We start from the raw sequence: 21,131 nt of genomic DNA on the forward strand, positions 1-21,131 counted from the left end.
GCTTGTACTATAGTCCCCTGCAAGGCAGCAACCATAGCCAAATTGATTGTATAAGGGTCCAATTTCTGCATAAAGATGAATATATCTAAATAACTGTGCCTTTGTTTTGTATGGCCAGATGGCCAAAGTGAGCTACATTAGTGGTCTCATAAGATTATTACTCTTGTAATCATCGTAATTACAATATATTGGTGAGTTAAAAATCTTAAGCTTGAGATCAAACTGCAAACTACAGTCAATGGAACCATGACTGTTTCAACCATAATTTTTGTTTCTTTTTGCAATATTAGAATAAATTCATAACTTTTGGAAAGCAAAACCCAATTTTAAACAATTTATTCTCTTCAAAATCAATACCAGAAACATCACTTTCATGTTACAAAGTTTGGCTGCCAATTAGTACATTTGAATGCATGACAGTGCAAATTTTAATGATTCATTAAAGAGACAGTGTTTTAACACATATCTCTTATAAGTCTAGTTTCTAGGATAAGAATCACATAAACTATTACCCCAATTCAGAAGTATCCTTAGAAGCCTAGTTTCCTGGGCTGGATAATGCCATGTGTTGATGTTTAAAATGACTCCAACCCCGGGTTACCAGTTTTCAGCTAACTCTATTGTTACCAGAGTTACACCTTTTTAATCATACCCCATAACTTATAAACCAATACTCTATGACCAAGACATGCAGAGCATATTTATACCTTTAAGACCAGTCAGAAACCAAATGAAGTGGCTACATGAATCTTATAAATTTAGACTAATCAAAGAATATTACTTTTTCTAGCTATAATTTCAAGATAAAAAGCACTTTGTCATTTGATGAACCCAATAATCACAATTGCAGAGAATTTTCTAGGAAAAAAACAACTATCAGTTTATTTACCTTAGAACTAAGAAGCTGCAGGCTCCTTTATTTATATATAATTTTTATTAGCTATTTTCCTCATTTACATTTCCAATGCTATCCAAAAAGTCCCTAATACACTCCCCCCCACTCCCCTACCCACCCACTCCCCTACACACCCACTCCCCTACACACCCAGTCCCCTACACACCCACTCCCCTACACACCCACTCCCCTACACACCCACTCCCCTACACACCCACTCCCCTACACACCCACTCCCACTTTTTGGCCCTGGCATTCGCCTGTACTGGGGCATATAAAGATTGCAAGTCCAATGGGCCTCTCTTTCCAGTGATGGCCGACTAGGCCATCTTTTGATACATATGCAGCTAGAGTCAAGAGCTCTGGGGTACTGGTTAGTTCATAATGTTGTTCCACCTATAGGGTTGCAGATCCCTTTAGCTCCTTGGGTACTTTCTCTAGCTCCTCCATTGGGAGCCCTGTGATCCATCCAATAGCTGACTGTGAGCATCCACTTCTGTGTTTGCTAGGCCCCGGCATAGTCTCACAAGAGACAGCTATATCTGGGTCATTTCAGCAAAATCTTGCTAGTATATGCAATGGTGTCAGCATTTGGAAGCTGATTATGGGATGGATCCCTGGATATGGCAGTCTTTAGATGGTCCATCCTTTCATCATGACTCCAAACTTTATCTCTGTAACTCCTTCCATGGGTGTTTTGTTCCCAATTCTAAGAAGGGGCACAGTGTCCACACTTTGATCTTTGTTCTTCTTGAGTTTCATGCGTTTAACAAGTTGTATCTTATATCTTGGGTATCCTAAGTTTTTGGGCTAATATGCACTTATCAGTGAGTACATATTGTGTGAGTTCCTTTGAGATTGTGTTACCTCACTCAGGATGATGCCCTCCAGGTCCATCCATTTGCCTAGGAATTTCATAAATTCATTCCTTTTAATAGCTGAGTAGTACTCCATTGTGTAAATGTACCACATTTTCTGTATCCATTCCTCTGTTGAGGGGCATCTGGGTTCTTTCTACCTTCTGGCTATTATAAATAAGGCTGCTATGAACATAGTGGAGCATGTGTCCTTCTTACGGGTTGGGACATCTTCTGAATATATGCCCAGGAGAGGTATTGCAGGATCCTCTGGTAGTATTATGTCCAATTTTCTGAGGAACTGCCAAACTGATTTCCAGAGTGGTTGTACAAGCTTGCAATCCCACCAACAATGGAGGAGTGTTCCTCTTTCTCCACATCCTCACCAGCATCTGCTGTCACCTGAGTTTTTGATCTTAGCCATTCTGACTGGAGTGAGGTAGAATCTCAGGGTTGTTTTGAGTTGCATATCCCTGATGATTAAGGATGTTGAACATTTTTTCAGGTACTTCTCAGCCATTCTGTATTCCTCAGGTGAGAATTCTTTGTTCAGTTCTGAGCCCCATTTTTAATGGGGTTATTTCATTTTCTGGAGTCCACCTTCTTGAGTTCTTTATATATATTGGATATTAGTCCCCTATGTGATTTAGGATAGGTAAATATTTTTTCCCAATCTGTTGGTGGTCTTTTTGTCTTATTGACGGTGTCTTTTGCCTTGCAGAAGCTTTGCAACTTTATGAGGTCCCATTTATCGATTCTCGATCTTACAGCACAAGTCTTTGCTGTTCTATTCAGGAATTTTTCCCCTGTACCTATATCTTCGAGGCTTTTCCCTACTTTCTCCTCTATAAGTTTCAGTGTCTCTGGTTTTATGTGGAGTTCCTTAATCCACTTAGATTTGACCTTAGTACAAGGAGATAGGAATGGATCAATTCACATTCTTCTACATGATAACTGCCAGTTGTGCCAGCACCATCTGTTGAAAATGCTGTCTTTTTTCCACTGGATGGTTTTTGCTCCCTTGTCAAATATCAAGTGACCATAGGTGTGGGGGTTCATCTCAGGGTCTTCAATTCTGTTCCATTGGTCTAATTGTCTGTCATCATACCAGTACCATGCAGTTTTTATCACAATTGCTCTGTAGTAAAGCTTTAGGTCAGGCATGGTGATTCCACCAGAGGTTTCTTTTATGTTCATGGGTATCTCTTTCTTTAGATTTGGGATGTTTTCTTCTATAATTTTGTTGAAGATATTTGCTGGTCCTTTGAGTTGAAAATCTTCATTCTCATCTACTCCTATTATCCGTAGGTTTGGTCTTCTCATTGTGTCCTGGATTTCCTGGATGTTTTGAGTTAGGATCTTTTTGGATTTTGGATTTTCTTTGATTGCTCTGAGTGACTCCAAATAGAAACTGGAGAGAGCATACACTAGCAGCTTTACAGCTCACCTGAAAGGTCTAAAACAAAAATGGAACAAATACAATCAAGAGAATTATTTGGCAGGAAATATTTAAACTCAGGGCTGAAATCAACCAAGTAGAAACAAAAAGAACTATATTAAGAATCAACAACACCAGGAGATGGTTCTTTGAGAAAATCAACAAGATAGAAAAACCCTTAGCCAGTTTAACCAGAGGGCACAGATACAGTATCCAAATTAACAAAATCAGAAACTAAAATGAAGACATAACAACAGAAATTAAGGAAATCTAAAAAATCATAAGATCGTACTATAAAAAACTATACTCAGCAAAACTGGAAAATCTGGAATGAAATAGACAATTTTCTAGACAGATATTAGGTACCAAATTTAAATCAAGATCAGATAAACCATCTAAACTGTCCCCTAACCCATAAAGAAATACAAGCAGTCATTAACATTCTAGCATTTAAAACAAAGCTCAGGTTCAGATGGGTTAGTACAGAATTTTATAAGTCCTTCAAAAAAGATCTAATATCACTAATACTCAAATTATTCCAAAACATAGAAACAGAAGGTACACTACCCAATTCAGTCTATGAAGTCACAATTACACTTATACCTAAACTACACAAAGAGCAAGCAAAGAAGAAAACTTCAGACCAATCTTACTTATGATTATCAATTCAAAAATACTCAATAAAATTCTCACAAACTAAATCCAAGAACTCATCAAAATGATCATACATCATGATCAAGTAGGTTTCATCCCAGGGATGCAGGGATGTTTCAATTTACAGAAATCCATCAAAGTTATCCACTATACAAACTCAAAGATGAAAACTACATCATCATTTCATTAGACGCTGAGAAATCATTTGACAAATTCCAACACCCCTACATGATGAAAGTCTTGGAAAGATCAGGAATTCAAGGCCATACCTAAACATAATAAAAGCAATTTACAGCAAACCTGTAGGCAACATCAAACTGAATGGAGAGAAACTCGAAACAACCTCACTAAAATCAGGAACTAGACAAGGCTGCCCACTCTCTCTCTACTTATTCAACATGGTACTTGAATTCCTAGCCAAAGCAATTAGACAACAGTAGGAGATCAAAGAGATACAAATTTGAAAGGAAGAAGTCAAAATATCATTATTTGCAGATGGTATGATAGTATACTTAAGTGACCGCAAAAGTTCCACCAGAGAACACCTAAACCTGATAAACAACTTCAGCAAAGTGACTGGATATAAAATTAACCTTCCTGATTTTTCAACCTTATTCCAAGCATTTAAAGCTGCTTAGTGATATAGTAACAATGTATGATCATCAAATTCAACCTACCCTTGTAATATATCATATTGACCTTCCCCTAGCAACCAAAATAGAAAAATATCAACTTCTCTTGCCTGATTTTGTTGTTCTATGGGTCTAGTTACCATTTTCCTCTATGTTTGCCACTGTAATTGAGGACCAACTTCCTATAGTGCTGTTGTTAAACCTTTCGGTCTCAGGGGATACCTTTGTTCTGAGTTACCCATTAATTTATTATCTGTATCACATAAGATGAATGGATACCATAGGAAATGACTGCTTTCTTAAATCTAATCAAATCTAATATGTCTACAGGATTCCATTTACTTTCTTCATAACCTTGGGCATACTTATCATCTTTTGCTATATCTTATATTGCAATCAAATAAACTAAGGTTGGCATTCTAACAACCTTCAGATGCTCCCTGTTGGTTTTATATATGGTATTATACAGTGGTATGATATGCCCTCATCTCAATTCCTCTGTCTGTGTCTGAGTATTTTTGTTAGGTATTTCTTACACTGGTCTAAATTCTTTGTCTGTATTTGAGTGTTTTTCTTTTTCTCATGTATAAGTCTTTCTAATTTTCCTTCCTTGGCTTATACGTTATCAATACACTTTTAATATTTGTCTTCTTTCTGTATCTCTACAAGTTTTTCTTCGAGCAGGTATAGAAAGTCACCAAGACTATTAAGGATAAGATATAAAATACCAAAATGATAGTAATTGTAATTTTTATTGAGCCAAATTCAGAAAAGCAATTTAGATTTTTATTTTATGCTTCTATTATCAAAACATCTAGAATAACACTTTACAGGGCCCTAAAGCCTGCTATTATGGTACTTTCCATCCTTAACCCTCTTTTTGAAAGATTCTCTGATCACTTAAGAATTCTTAACAGTTTTGATAAATTCTCAGGTTTTTTTACAGCTGGAATGATTTCTCTGTGCATAGGGTCTTGCCATAAATTGAAGCTCCAAAATGTTATTTTAAAAACCTAACTCCCAAGTGTTCAATTTTATTAAATAAAGACTAAGGATCCAGATGCTATAGTGAACACCTGTTAGTTCAGTGAGTCAGGGAAAACACCCAACTGACATTCCTACTCCACAGACATCCCTGAAGGATAAAACTACTTCACACTATCTTAAACAATTTTTCACTCAAAGATCCTGCCTTTCTGTTACCTATGTTCACTTCCTGTCAGTTCCATTCTTGACCTAGGGTTGACTTTATATAGCTTTTGAGTTAAAGATATGTGTTAGGGCTGAGCCACATCACAAGTACTTCTTATAATAAACAGAAAGCTCTTGGATAAAAGATGTATGCTAGGGCTGAGCCACAGTGTACAAGGTTTTTTTGGTTATATATTTGGGTTTCAAAATATGATCAAGTATCCTGGAACACATACTCATGGATTAGTAGAAATAATATAGTAAAGGTTGCCATTCTACCAAAATCAATCTTACAGATTCAAGACAAACCGCACCAGAATTCTGACACAGTCTTTAACAGACCTTGAAAGGAAAACATGTAATTTCTTTTTGTTTTTGTTTTTGTTTTTCTTCTTTGTTTTGGTTTGGGTTTGGGTTTTGGTTTGAGTTTGTTTTTTTGTTTTGTTGTTTTTTTTCAAGACAGGGTTTCTCTGTATAGCCCTGGCTGTCCTGGAACTCACTTTGTAGATCAGGCTGGCCTCAAACTCAGAAATCCACCTGCCTCTGCCTCCCAAGTGCTAGGATTAAAGACGTGTGCCACCACTGCCTGGCTATGTAATTTCATATGGGAAAAAAAACCCCACAAAAACCCAAAAACAAACAAACAAACAAACAAACAAACAAAAAACAATCTGAACTAACAGCCAAAACAGACCTGAACAATAGAAGAACTGGTTTGTGGGGAATTGCAGGCTGGTCTCCAGTCAAGCTGAGGTCTGCACCCCGATGGTCATAATTCACCTACATGACAAGGTAGGCGTTTCCTCATGCTTCTCGAACTCCGGACCCTGCCTAAGGTACCACCTCCCACAGCCAGCACAAGAGAAGCATGGTCAGTAGTCACTTAAGCAATGGCCCAAGCTTTTGACCTTCAGGCTAAACTCCTCCCCAGTTACCTAGCAACAGTGAAGACCATAAAAAGGGGTGCTCAGCCTGCACCTCACTTTCTTATTCCTTTGTCCTCTCACCTCTCTCTTCTCTCACTTCTCTCTCCTCTTCCCTTTCTCTTTCTCTTTTTCTTTGTCTTCTTGTTCTCCTTCTTCTCCTCCCCCTCCTCCTCCCCCTCCTCCTCCCCCTCCTCCTCCCCCTCCTCCTCCTCCTCCCCCTCCTCCTCCTCCTCCTCTTCCTCCTCCTCATCCTCCTCCATCTTCTTCTTCTTCTTCTTCTTCTTCTTCTTCTTCTTCTTCTTCTTCTTCTTCTTCTTCTTCTTCTTCTTCTTCTTCTTCTTCTTCTTTCTCTCTCTCTCTCTCTCTCTCTCTCTCTCTCTCTCTCTCTCTCTCTCTCTCTCTCTCTCCTTCCTACCTTCTCTCTTTCCCCTGCATTTCTATTATAAAGCTCTAAAACCATAGAGTCTCTGCTCTGCTCCTTCAAGTTTAGTGTGCACTCTGGTCAGTGTTGGGAACTTCTTCCCTCTTCCCTCTTTCCCACAACCCTGGTGGCTTTAGCAAAGTAACTCTGGGAGGCTCCCCAGGCAGGGCTGCCCCTTGAACACCCCCTGAAGAGTGGGATAGAGGAATGCCCACCCAGGATGAGTGGATAGTGTAGATAGCAGCCCTCCCATGCCTGACTGACCAGAGAATAGGGAAACTCTGGCAGGGGTGTGGGCATCTTTTTCCTTCCATTCTTCCCCAGGGCCCCAGGGCCCTGCCCCACCTTTTTATTTTGTTCCCAACACTGGTTGTTGTTCACCATCTCCAATTTCAAGTTCTACAAGCTACTACAGTGATATAGTAATAAAAACCCAATGATATTGGCACAAAATTGATCATTTTAATGGAATTGAAGACAAAGGCACAAAAGGAAGCTAGAAATAAACACTGTAAATTAGAAAACGTATTCAAAATATTGTATTTTTAAACCTGTATATCTGCATGTAGAAGAATGAAAATAGTTCTATATTCATCACCCTGAAGAGATTTTTAAAAAATAAAATTTGATTTAGTTACTTTTTAATTTTTTATTAGATATTTTCTGTATTCACATTTCAAATGTTATCCTCTTTCCTAGTTTCTCCTCCAAAAATCCTCTATCCCCTTCCCCCTGCCCCTGCTCCCCAACCCACACCCTCCCATTTCTGGTCCTGGAATTCCCCTATACTGGGGCATAGAACCTTCACAGGACCTAGGGCCTCTCTTTTCACTCATGACTGACTAGGCCATCCTCTGCTACATATACAGCTAGAACCATAAATTCCACTATGTGTTTTCATTGATTGGTGGTATAGTTCCAAGGAAACCTGGGCATACTGGTTAGTTCATATTGATGTTCCTCCTTTGGGGCTTCATACCCTTTCAGCTCCCTGGGTACTTTCTCCAGCTCCTTCATTGGGGACATTGTGCTCTGTCCAATGGATGGTTGTGAGCATCTACTTCTGTATTTGCCAGGCACTAACAGAGCCCTTCAGGAGACTGCTATATCAGGCCCCTTGTCAGCAGGCTCTTGTTGGCATCTGCCATAGTGTCTAGGTTTGGTGGTTGTTTATGGGATGGAACCCCACTAGGGGCAGTCTCTGGATGGTCGTTCCTTCAGTCTCTGCTCTGAACTTTGTCTCTGTAACTCGAATTGATCCATATTTATCTCCTTGTACAAAGATCAAGTCTAAGTGAATCAAAGAATTCCACATAAAACCAGGGGCACTGAAACTAATAGAGGAGAAATTGTGGAAGAGCCTCAAAGACATGGGCACAAGGGAAAGATTCCTGAACAGAACACCAATGGCGTGTGCTGTAAGATCAAGATGGAAAGAGTTACAGAGACAAAGTTTGGAGCTGAGACAAAAGGATGGACCATTCTGAGACTGCCATACCCGGGGATCCATCCCATAGTCAACCTCAAAATGTAGACACCATTGCATACACCAGCAAGATTTTGCTGAAAAGACAGTCTTATAGCTGTCTCATGCGAGACTATGCCGGTGCCTGGCAAACACAGAAGTGGATGCTCACAGTCAGTTATTGGATGGTTCATAGGTCCCCCAATTTAGGAGCTAGAGAAAGTACCCAAGGAGCTGAAGGGGTCTGCAACCTTATAGGTGGAACAACAATATGAACTAATCAGTACTAATAGAGCTCGTGTCTCTAGCTGCAAATGAAGCAGAAGATGGCCTAGTTGGCCATCATTGGGAAGAGAGGCCCCTTGGTCTTACAAACTTTATATGCCCCAGTACAGGAGAACACCAGGGCCAAGAAGTGGGAGTGGGAGGGTAGGGGATCAGGGTGGGGGGAAGGTATAGGGAACTTTCAGGATAGCATTTGAAATGTAAATGAAGAAAATAACTAATAAAAAAATGGAAAAAGAAAAAAAAAGAATCAACAAATGGGACCTCATAAAATTACAAAGCTTCTGTAAGGCAAAGGACACTGTCAATAAGGTCAAAAGGCAATCAACAGATAGGGAAAAGATCTTTACCAATCCTAAATCCAATACAGGGCTAATATCCAATATATATGAAGAATTCAAGAAATTGGACTCCAGAAAATTAAACAACCCTATTTAAAAATGTGGTACAGAGCTAAAAAAAAGAATTTTCCACTGAAGAATGCCAAATGGCTGAGAAGCACCTAAAAAAAAATGTTCAACATCCTTGATCACCCGAGAAATTCAAATCAAAACAAACCTGAGATTCTACCTCACACCAGTCAGAATGGCTAAGATCAAAAACTCAAGTGACAGCAGATGCTGGTGAGGATGTGAAGGAAGAGGAACACTCCTCCATTGCTGGTAGGACTGCAAGCTGGTACAACCCCTCTGGAAATCAGCCTGGCTGTTCCTCAGAAAATTGGACAGACTATCTGAGGGCCCAACTATACCACTCCTGGGCATATAACCAAAAGATGCTCCAATATATAACAAGGACACATGCTACACTATGTTCTTAGGAGCCTTATTTATAATAGGCAGAAGCTGGAAAGAACCCAGATGTCCCTCAACAGAGGAATGGATACAGAAAATATGGTACATTTATACAATGGAGTACTCCTCCATTGTATTAGAAACAATTAAGTTATAAAAGTCTTAGACAAATGGATGGATCTGGAGGATATCATCCTGAGTGAGGTAACCCAATCACAAAAGAACACACATGACATGCACTCACTGATAAGTGGATATTAGCCTAGAAGCTCAGAATTTTTAGAAGGGCGAACCCTGAAGAGATTTAAAGCCCACATGGGTCAAAGACTTCAATATAAAACCAGATACGCTGAACCTATAGAAGACAAAGTAGAGAATAGCCTTTAACACATTGTCAGAGAATACTATTTTAAAAACAGTATACCAATAGGACAGACACTGCGACTAGTAATTAATAAAATGGGCTTCATCAAAACCTTTTATAAGGCAAAGGACATCTATCACTGGACAAAGCAGCAGATTATAGAATGTGAAAAGATTTTGCTACTTCCAAATTTAATAGTGGTCTAATAGCCAAAATACAGAAAGAATTCAAGAAACTACACATAAAAAATCTAATTTACAGATCTGAACAGAGAATTCTAAATAGAGAAATTGTAAATGGGTGAGAAATACCTAGAGATGTTCAACATCCTTAGCCATCTGGGAAATGTAAATCAAATCCAATTTCAGATTACATTTTACACCTGCCAGAATGGCTAAGATCAATAACACAAATGACAGCTCATGCTAACAAGAATATGGCATAAAGAAGAACACTTCTCTATTGCTAATGGGAATACAAATTTATACAGCCATTTTGGAAATAAATCTGACTCTTTCTCAGAAAATTGGGAATATATCTATTTCAATACCAAACTATTACACTCTTGGGCATATACCCAAAGGATGTTCCATCCTACCATGAGGACACTTGCTCAAATACGCTCATTGTGGTTTTATACATAGTTGCCAGAAACTGTAAATAGGGTTTTTCTGTGGTGCACAGATACCATGACCAAGGCAACTCCTATAAGGACAACATTTAATTGGGTCTGGCTTACAGGTTCAGAAGTATAGTCCTTTATCATCAAGGTGGACTATGGCAGTGTCTAAGCAAGCACGATATAGGTGTAGTTAAGAGTTTTACATCTTCATCTGAAGGCAAGTAGAAGACTGGCTCCCATGAGGCTAGCAGGAGGGTCTCATTACTTGTCGTGCAATGGGCTATACCCAGATGGCCTAATCTCCAGTCAAGCTGAGGTTTGAACCCTGTAAAACCCAGTGGTGACAATTCACCTACATGGGACAGTAGACATTCCCTCATGTCTCCTGGATCCCTGGCTCCTGTCAAAGTTACCACTCCCCACAGCCCCCACAGGAGAAGCTGTGGCTAGTAGTCACATAGACAATGTCCCAAGCTTCTGACCTTCAGGCTAAACTCTTCCCAGTTATGTAGCAACATGAAGATAACAAGCCCACCATATGAGTGGCTGCTTGGCCCCACCTCACTCTCTCCTCTCACTCTCTTACTCTCTCTCCCTTTTGCTCTCTCCCTCTTACTCTAGCCTTTCTTCTCTCTCTCCTTTTCCTCCTTCTCTCCTTTTGGCCATGACCCATCTCTCTCTCTCTCTCTCTCTCCCTCTCTCTCCCTCTCTCTCTCTCTCTCTCTCTCTCTCTCTCTCTCTCTCTCTCTCTCTCTTACCTTCTCTCTTCACCCTGCCTTTCTACAATAAAGCTCTAAAACCATATACTCTCTCTGTCCATCAAGGCCTGCTGTGCTTGGATAATGGGATAGGCTCTTTCTTCTAATGAGCCATTTCTAATCTCCCGATGGAAGGCCTTCCTGTGCTCCAGCCACAGGCCAGATTAAGGACTCTCACCTGTGTGACAACCTCTCTCCCTCTGCCCTCTCTTGAATATCCTTGGTGCTGAGGGAGTCACACTGGGGCCCCTTGTGTCGGGGACTACCCCTTGTCTACCCACAGCTGAGTGAGGTCAGTGGCTTAGATGCCCACCCAGGGCAGAGTGGAAAGAGTCCGGGAGTCCTCCCACATCCACCTGCCCAGAGCACAGGAGGAACTCTGGCCAGACATGGGATCTCCCCCCCCCTTTCCCCCACACCCCCAGTTCCCACAATTACTCATCCTATAGTATAACACTTGCTACATCAATGTCTCCTAATAGTGCCATTCCCTATTGCAAAACATTCAAATATATGACTCTTTGAGGGTCATATATTTCAAATCACCACAAAAGGTTTCCAGTGATGGGGTTGGGTTGCCTTCAGTTGAGCAATAGCCTAAGGTGTCTAGATGAGATCCTTAAACAACCCATGCTGATACTGACAGAGAGTTGCTCTTTGAAAGCTGACAGTGGCACCCCATTGCCAAGGTCAACGTTTACACAATTCATTAAACATAAAGAGGCAAGATGATGCCAGCATGAATATCATTCTGATATTCTAGTCTCTTTGGTGTGGGAAGATACACTACAGGCTATGAAGAGAGAAAGCTGGATATCAACTCAGACACAAAAACCTCAAGCTACAGTATCTCCTGCCTGAAAGATGTAATAAGACAATTGTGGGGAAGAATGTGTGTCAGTCAATGATCAATGTCTGATTTAACTGGATGCTCATACCATGAGAGGGAACCCAGACTATGCCCTGGTCTGGACAACCTTGAGGAGAGATTGGATAGCCCAGGGACCTGGGCTATAATCAAATATGACTGGCAATAAATAAACAATTAACTAACTTAATTAATGAAATGATTCCTAATGTTATTCTGTTATACCCAAGATCAGTACCTTGTCCAATTGTCATCAAAGAGTCTTCATCTGGAAGTAGATGGGAGCAGGTGTAGAGACCCACAGTGGGACGTTATGATGAGGAAGAGTCTTAATTAGATGTCCTTTTTGGGTCCCTTCCTTTATAGTTTGGGGAAACCCAGGGAATATATAAGTAAAAGATTGTAGGAGTCAGTCGGAATGGAGGATATCAGAAGAACATGAGCAACTGAATCAATTAAGCTGTGTTCATATGGACTGAAGTGGCAAGTAAGGGGTCAATAAGTCTTCATCAGGTCTTTGCTAATATTTTATGGCTGGTAGCTTAGTGATTTTGTAGGACTCCTAACAGAACAGGTGTTTCTCTAATTCTTTTGTCCGCTCTTGGAACTCTTCCTCCAGGTTGCCTTGTTGAGCCTTGATGTGAGGGCTTTTGCCTTGCCTTCTTGTTTTTTGTTTTGTTGTGTGTGGTTGTTGTTGCTTGGAAGCCTGCTCTTTTCTGATGGAAAATGGAAGGGGAGTGGACTTGGACAGGAAAGGATGTGAGGGTGGATGGAGGAGTGGAGAGAAGAGAAACTGTGGTCAGATTGTATTTCATGAGATAGGAATTTAATTTCAATGAAAAAAAGAGAACCCTTTGCCCTACATTCTTGTAAGATATTTCTTGTGTTCATACCCCCTGGCACAGTATCATCATCCTTTCCTAAGTGTGGAACATGGTTTCCTCAAAACTGTGTAACAATCACTCCAATGTAATGATAAAGATTAGTTTTCACTGCCCTTGACATAAAACAGAAACTACATTGTTCTATATGTAAATTTTCTCTAAAATCTATTGCCGAGCATTTCATCTCCTCTGCTCTTATAAAGAACCATCTGTATCAGTGTATAGAGAAATAAAATTAGTTTGATTCTAATTTAAACTGGAGATCCTTATCTTGAATTTCCATACATTTCAGGTTTGTAGACTCTTTTCCTATTTACTTATGCTAAAGCTCGTGGTTCTTTGTGTAATCTGCCTCTTTTGACACTGATACATAAAACTACTTTTTGAAGCCTGGGACATATTTTTCATAGCTTTGCCCATTTTCTCTCTATCTTGTGACACACTCTTTCATTCACTCATTTCAAGATGACTTGAATGCACCTGCACCTCCTTTCTGGCCGATCTATGATCCACTATCCTTCATAGAGATATACACCATTGAAATGATTTACCTTCTACCATTTGGTCTCACTATTACTAGTTCTTCTCAACAAATGTCTTCCAAGTTTATGTCCTTATGGCTCTAGAGCATAGTTTTATCTCAGACTTAATCCCTCAGAAGCATCCTACCATGAAGCTTTCAGAAAATCTAACAAGATCTTGGATCCACTCTCTACATATTTATCCATGAATTCATCTGTTCATTTAAGAGCACAAAGTACCAACTTTCCATGTTTCTTGAGGCCTACCCACTTGATGTCATGATGCTATCCCATCTTCTTCTTCATGTCTTTTATGTTTTGCACCAGATTTTACTGCTAACTTTTAATTATACAATATAGCATTGGAAAAACCTACTGCTAAAATTTCTCATGAATATCTATGGTTTTATAAAATTGAAGATGTGTTTCATATGTGGAATATCTAAAAGAGATAACAGCCATTTTTAGAACATGAAATTATTGAAAATTTATTAGGTTGGCAAAGATATTAAGAAAATATGTGATATTTTATTGATATATTCTAACAGCTCCCAAAATATGTAAATCAATTATTGAATGTACTTTTTAAATCAAGTGAAGTACAAGATAAATATTTGGCTTACTGCCTAAGGAAAATGGAAGTCTGTACCAGTAATTATAAAAATTCATTCAAAGTTAATGAACCCTCACTTATTTCGAGGGATGAATGAGAACAGGTTCCCACTGTAACTTTCTGAGAACAACCAGAAGCCAGGGCAATGTTAAAGGTTCCCACTTTTATTTAAACTCTCTGACATAATGTCACCCAGATGGCTTCCTAACTGCCTTGTTTTACTTTAGGTTGCTTGAAAAATTTGTCACTTACTCAAAATAAACCCAAAATATACTATGCATTTTAATTACTGATATGATCATTGCTTAAACGCAAGCTTTTTAATCATTCAGTAAGTAACACATACATAACTTCTCACTAATGTGGAATAGCTGGGTTGAAATTAAAATACTGGTTACCAATTATAGCTTTTCATATGCAAGAGTATTTTTATTGGTGAACAGCTCATGCATTCAGTACTAACTGCTAACTATAACTATTTTACCTGATGAATACATGATCTCTCTTAAGTACTGTTCTGTTTTCTAATTATTTGTTACTGAAGAGAGGTTGAAAGGAGGGATTTCCTTTGCAGATTCAAAACTAGTAAATTAATTCACACATACTACCCAAACTGCTCCAAATAAGGTGGAGAAAGTGCAAGGGAGGCTGATGATCATTGTAAAGGATATGACCCACTGCAATGAGATGGCTTGCTCAGTATGCCACAACTCCATTCACCAAAACCACTTCAGTGAAGTTGAGGCTGCCTTGCTCTCATCTTCTTGAGTTTCCATAATTTATAAACCCCAGATATTTTGCTTCTAAGTAGAAATGAATATTACCCGTTTTTCTTAAAATAAAATAAAAACATTGAACTAAAATGACAAATGCCTGATTCTTTGATTCAAAATCTGAAGTCACTTGAGATCTGAGTTGGTAATTAATCTTCTTAGTGATTCCTTTCAACTCTCAGGTTCAAGGAGATTGTGACTCTGTATCCTGTAATTCCTTCCTCATCAGGGGTTCATGTGGCTATTGAAGACACGGAGCTGAGATCCCTGGCTTGTACAATGCTTGAGATTGACTGCTGTGTCATTCTTAAATAGTCACCATTAGCTTGGTGTATTGTCTATGCTTATGTTCACACTTTCAGGCAGCAGAAACCTAAAAGGACTGATACACAGTGAATGAGACAAGTAATGACATTACAGCCTTATTTTTATACACAGTAATAGTTCATGGCCTTGGAAGTATGCATCATAGTTTCTTAGTAATTCTCGGCAGCTGTAGCAATTGTGTGCCCTCTATAGCTGGTTTTTAATACAAGTGGCCAAACTGGGAGGCTGCTGTTGTTCTTAAAGGTCAAATGAATCGGAAAACAAATGCCGACCATTTTATTGAGTCAAATGCATTTCTGTAATGAGAAAAGAAACTCAAGAACTGAATAAAATATACTGAATCATTCAAGCAATGTTCTAACAAACCTTGAACCTCCTTGGCTGCCCTCTGTGAGGCAATCACTAAATGATTAACATGTAGAGATAATTTTTCACAAAATAAGTTAAAAGTATATCTTGGATTCAGTGCTTGCAAATGCATCACACTTAGCTAGATGATAAGAGATCAGTAATCAACCTCAAGCATTGTACAAGCCAGGGGTCTTAGCTCCATGTCCTCATTACCCACATGAACACTTGATGAGGAAGGAATTCCAGGGTACAAAGTTACAATGTCCTTGAGCCTGAGAGCTGAAAAGAATCCCTAAGTCGATTAACTCACAACTTAGGTCTCAATTGCCTTCAGATTTTGAATCAAGGAATCACTCATTTGTTCAATTTTAGTTCTGCTGTTTTTTTGATTTTAAGAGAAACAGGTAAAATTCATTTCAACTTACAACCAAAACATCTGGGGATTTTATGTTATCAAAACTCAAAAAGATGAGAGCAAGGCAGCCTCGACTTCACTGACATAGTTCTGGTGAATGGGCATGAGACTGAGAGTGGATGGCTTTCATTCTGTCTTCTGATTTTAAGTTCTGTACCAGAACATCTAGCAAAGAATTTACTGGTTTAAGACATCACTAGAAAATTACAGAGATAAATTTCTGCGTGTGTATCTATGTGCGTGTGCATGTCCATGTGCATGTGCTTGTGTACCTGTGTCTGTGTCTCTGTCTATGACTGAGTTCCCAGAGATATTTAGATCATGAGGGCTTGGATCTAATCAATGAGTTAATGCTTTGGTTCATAAAATGCAAGCATTATAGAGATGCTGAGAGGTAGGAGCTTGTGTATGTTGCAGTAAATCTCCAACCCAAATATGTCCCAGCAAGAAAAAACAACTCAGTTAACATGAATACATGCTTTGTGCCTAGATTGGGCAGATCTACCACTACACTACCATCTTCCACATCTATAAGAACCCTTAGAACTTGTGGGTTCTCCAAGCCATGAGCTTTTGCTCTGGTTTTTTTCTTCTTCCCCCCCTCCTTTGTGTCCTCTCCCTTTTCCATTTTCTCCTTCTTCTCACTCCTTCCTTCTGCTCTACCTTTCCTTTTATCTGCCCAATCATCAGCTCTCTTTTATTTTATAAATCAAGGTGGGAAGCAGGTTTACAGGAAACCTGAATGCTGACTCGTTCAGGAGAATGGAAATAACATCAAATATAATAAGCCCCAGGACTATCCACAACAGGAGTCTAGTTGGAGAAAGTGTGTCACTAGCAATTTTTCTAGAGGCCTATCTCTTTTTTTTTATTTTTAATATTTTTATTACATATTTTCCTCAGTTACATTTCCAATGCTATCCCAAAAGTCCCCCATACCGCCCCCCACTTCCTTACCCACCCATTCCCATTCTTTTGGCCCTGGCATTCCCCTATATTGGGGCATATAAAGTTTGCAAGTCCAATGGGCCTCTCTTTCCAGTGATGGCCAACTAGGCAATCTTTCGATACATATGCAGCTAGAGACAAGAGCTCCGGGGTTCTGGTTAGTACATCATGTTGTTCCAACAATAGGGTTGCAGATCCCTTTAGCTCCTTGGGTACTTTCTCTAGCTTCTCCATTGGGAGCCCTGTGATACATCCAATAGCTGACTGTGAACATCCACTCCTGTGTTTGCTAGGCCCCGGCATCGTCTCACAAGAGACAGCTATATTTGGGTCCTTTCAGCAAAATCTTGCTAGTGTATGCAATGGTGTCAGCGTTTAGAAGCTGCTTATGGGATGGATCCCTGGATACGGCAGTCTCTAAGTGGTCCATCCTTTCATCCCAGCTACGAATTTGTCTCTGTAACTCCTTCCCAGGGTGTTTTGTTCCCAATTCTAAGAAGGGGCACAGTGTCCACACTTTGGTCTTCATTCTTCTTGAGTTTCATGCGTTTAGCAAATTGTATCTTATATCTTGGGTATCCTAAGTTTTGGGCTAATATCCACTTATCAGTGAATACATATTGTGTGAGTTCTTTTGTGATTGTGTTACTTCACTCAAGATGATGCCCTCCAGGTCCATCCATTTGGCTAGGAATTTCATAAATTCATTCTTTTTAATAGCTGAGTAGTACTCCATTGTGTAAATGTACTATAATTTCTGTATCCATTCCTCTGTTGAGGGACATCTGGGTTCTTTCCAGCTTCTGGCTATTATAAATAGGGCTGCTAAAAACATAGTGGAGCATGTGTCCTTCTTACCTGTTGGGACATCTTCTGGATATATGCCCAGGAGAGGTATTGCTGGATCCTCCGGTAGTACTATGTCCAATTGTCTGAGGAACCGCCAGACTGATTTCCAGAGTGGTTGTACAAGCTTGCAATCCCACCAACAATGGAGGAGTGTTCCTCTTTCTCCACATCCTCACCAGCATCTGCTGTCACCTGAGTTTTTGATCTTAGCCATTCTGACTGGTGTGAGGTGGAATCTCAGGGTTGTTTTGATTTGCATTTCCCTGATGATTAAGGATGTTGAACATTTTTTCAGGTGCTTCTCTGCCATTCGGTATTCCTCAGGTGAGAATTCTTTGTTCAGTTCTGAGCCCCATTTTTTAATGGGGTTATTTGACTTTCTGGAGTCCACCTTCTTGAGTTCTTTATATATATTGGATATTAGTCCCTATTCTGATTTAGGATAGGTGAAGATACTTTCCCAATCTGTTGGTGGTTTTTTTGTCTTATTGATGGTGTCTTTAGCCTTGCAGAAGCTTTGCAGTTTCATGAGGTACCACTTGTCAATTCTCGATCTTACAGCACAAGCCATTACTGTTCTATTCAAGAATTTTTCCCCTGTGCCCATATCTTCAAGGCTTTTCCCCACTTTCTCCTCTATAAGTTTCAGTGTCTCTGGTTTTATGTGAAGTTCCTTGATCCACTTAGACTTGACCTTAGTACAAGGAGATAGGAATGGATCGATTCGCATTCTTCTACATGTTAACAACCAGTTGTACCAGCACCATTTGTTGAAAATGCTGTCTTTCTTCCACTGGATGGTTTTAGCTCCCTTGTCGAAGATCAAGTGACCGTAGGTGTGTGGGTTCATTTCTGGGTCTTCAATTCTATTTCATTGGTCTATTTGTCTGTCACTATACCAGTACCATGCAGTTTTTATCACAATTGCTCTGTAGTAAAGCTTTAGGTCCGGCATGGTGATTTCACCAGAGGTTCTTTTATCCTTGAGAAGAGTTTTTGCTATCCTAGGTTTTTTGTTATTCCAGATGAATTTGCAGATTGCACTTTCTAATTCGTTGAAGAATTGATTTGGAATTTTGATGGGGATTGCATTGAATCTGTAGATTGCTTTTGGCAAGATAGCCATTTTTACAATGTTGATCCTGCCAATCCATGAGCATGGGAGATCTTTCCATCTTCTGAGATCTTCTATAATTTCTTTCTTCAGAGACTTGAAGTTTTTATTATACAGATCTTTCACTTCCTTAGTTAGAGTCACGCCAAGATATTTTATATTATTTGTGACTATTGAGAAGGGTGTTGTTTCCCTAATTTCTTTCTCAGCCTGTTTATTCTTTGTGTAGAGAAAGGCCATTGATTTGTTTGAGTTAATTTTATATCCAGCTACTTCACCGAAGCTGTTTATCAGGCTTAGGAGTTCTCTGGTGGAATTTTTAGGGTCACTTAAATATACTATCATATCATCTGCAAAAAGTGATATTTTGACTTCATCTTTTCCTATTTGTATCCCTTTGATCTCCTTTTGTTGTCGAATTGCTCTGGCTAGGACTTCAAGTACAATGTTGAATAGGTATGGAGAAAGTGGACAGCCTTGTCTAGTCCCTGATTTTAGAGGGATTGCTTCAAGCTTCTCACCATTTACTTTGATGTTGGCTACTGGTTTGCTGTAGATTGCTTTTATCATGTTTAGGTATGGGCCTTGAATTGCTGATCTTTCCAAGACTTTTATCATGAATGGGTGTTGGTACTTGTCAAATGCTTTTTCCACATCTAACGAGATGACCATGTGGTTTTTGTCTTTGAGTTTGTTTATATACTGGATTACGTTGATGGATTTCTGTATATTGAAACATCCCTGCATCCCTGGGATGAAACCTACTTGGTCAGGATGGATGATTGTTTTGATGTGTTCTTGGATTCGGTTAGCAAGAACTTTATTGAGGATTTTTGCATCAATATTCATAAGGGATATTGGTCTGAAGTTTTCTATCTTTGTTGGGTCTTTTTGTGGTTTAGGTATCAGAGTAATTGTGGCTTCATAGAATGAGTTGGGTAGAGTACCTTCTGTTTCTATTTTGTGGAATAGTTTGTGAAGAACTGGGATTAGATCTTCTTTGAAGGTCTGATAGAACTCTGCACTAAACCCATCTGGTTCTGGGCTTTTTTTTTAGTTGGGAGACTATTAATGACTGCTTCTATTTCTTTGGGGGATATAGGGCTGTTTAGATCATTAACCTGATCTTGATTCAACTTTGGTACCTGGTATCTGTCTAGGAACTTCTCCATTTCATCCAGGTTCTCCAGTTTTGTTGAGTATAGCCTTTGGTAGAAGGATCTGATGGTGTTTTGGATGTCTTCAGGATCTGTTGTTATGTCTCCTTTTTCATTTCTGATTTTGTTAATTAGGATGCTTTCCCTGTGCCCTCTAGTGAGTCTGGCTAAGGGTTTATTTATCTTGTTGATTTTCCCAAAGAACCAGCTCCTTGATTGGTTGATTCTTTGAATAGTTTTTCTTGTTTCCACTAGGTTGATTTCGCCCCTGAGTTTGATTATTTCCTGCCATCTACTCCTCTTGGGTGAATTTGCTTCCTTTTGTTCTAGTGCTTTTAGGTGTGTTGTCAAGCTGCTAATGTGTGCTCTCTCTAGTACCCTTTTGGAGGCACTTAGAGCTATGAGTTTTCCTCTTAGAAATGCTTTCATTGCGTCCCATAAGTTTGGGTATGTTGTGGCTTCATTTTCATTGAACTCTAAAAAGTCCTTAAGTTCTTTCTTTATTCCTTCCTTGACCAATGTATCATTGAGAAGAGTGTTGTTCAGTTTCCACGTGAAGGTTGGCTTTCTATTATTTATTTTGTTATTGAAGATCAGCCTTAGTCCATGGTGATCTGATAGGATGCATGGGACAATTTCAATATTTTTGTATCTGTTGAGGCCTGTTTTGTGACCAATTATGTGGTCAGTTTTGGAGATGGTACCATGAGGTGCTGAAAAGAAGGTATATCCTTTTGTTTTAGGATAGAATGTTCTGTAGATATCTGCCAGATCCTTTTGATTCATAATTTCTGTTAGTTTCACTGTGTCCCTGTTTAGTTTCTGTTTCCATGATCTGTCCATTGGTGAAAGTATTGTGTTGAAGTCTCCCACTATTATGAGGTGCAATGTGTGCTTTGAGATTTACTAAAGTTTCTTTAATGAATGTGGCTGCCTTTGTATTTGGAGCATAGATATTCAGGATTGATAGTTCCTCTTGGAGGATTTTACCTTTGATGCGTATGAAGTG

This window comes from Mus caroli, unplaced genomic scaffold (assembly GCF_978045245.1).
Source record: "Mus caroli unplaced genomic scaffold, Mus_caroli_1 scaffold_12, whole genome shotgun sequence".
In the NCBI taxonomy this organism is placed as follows: domain Eukaryota; kingdom Metazoa; phylum Chordata; class Mammalia; order Rodentia; family Muridae; genus Mus; species Mus caroli.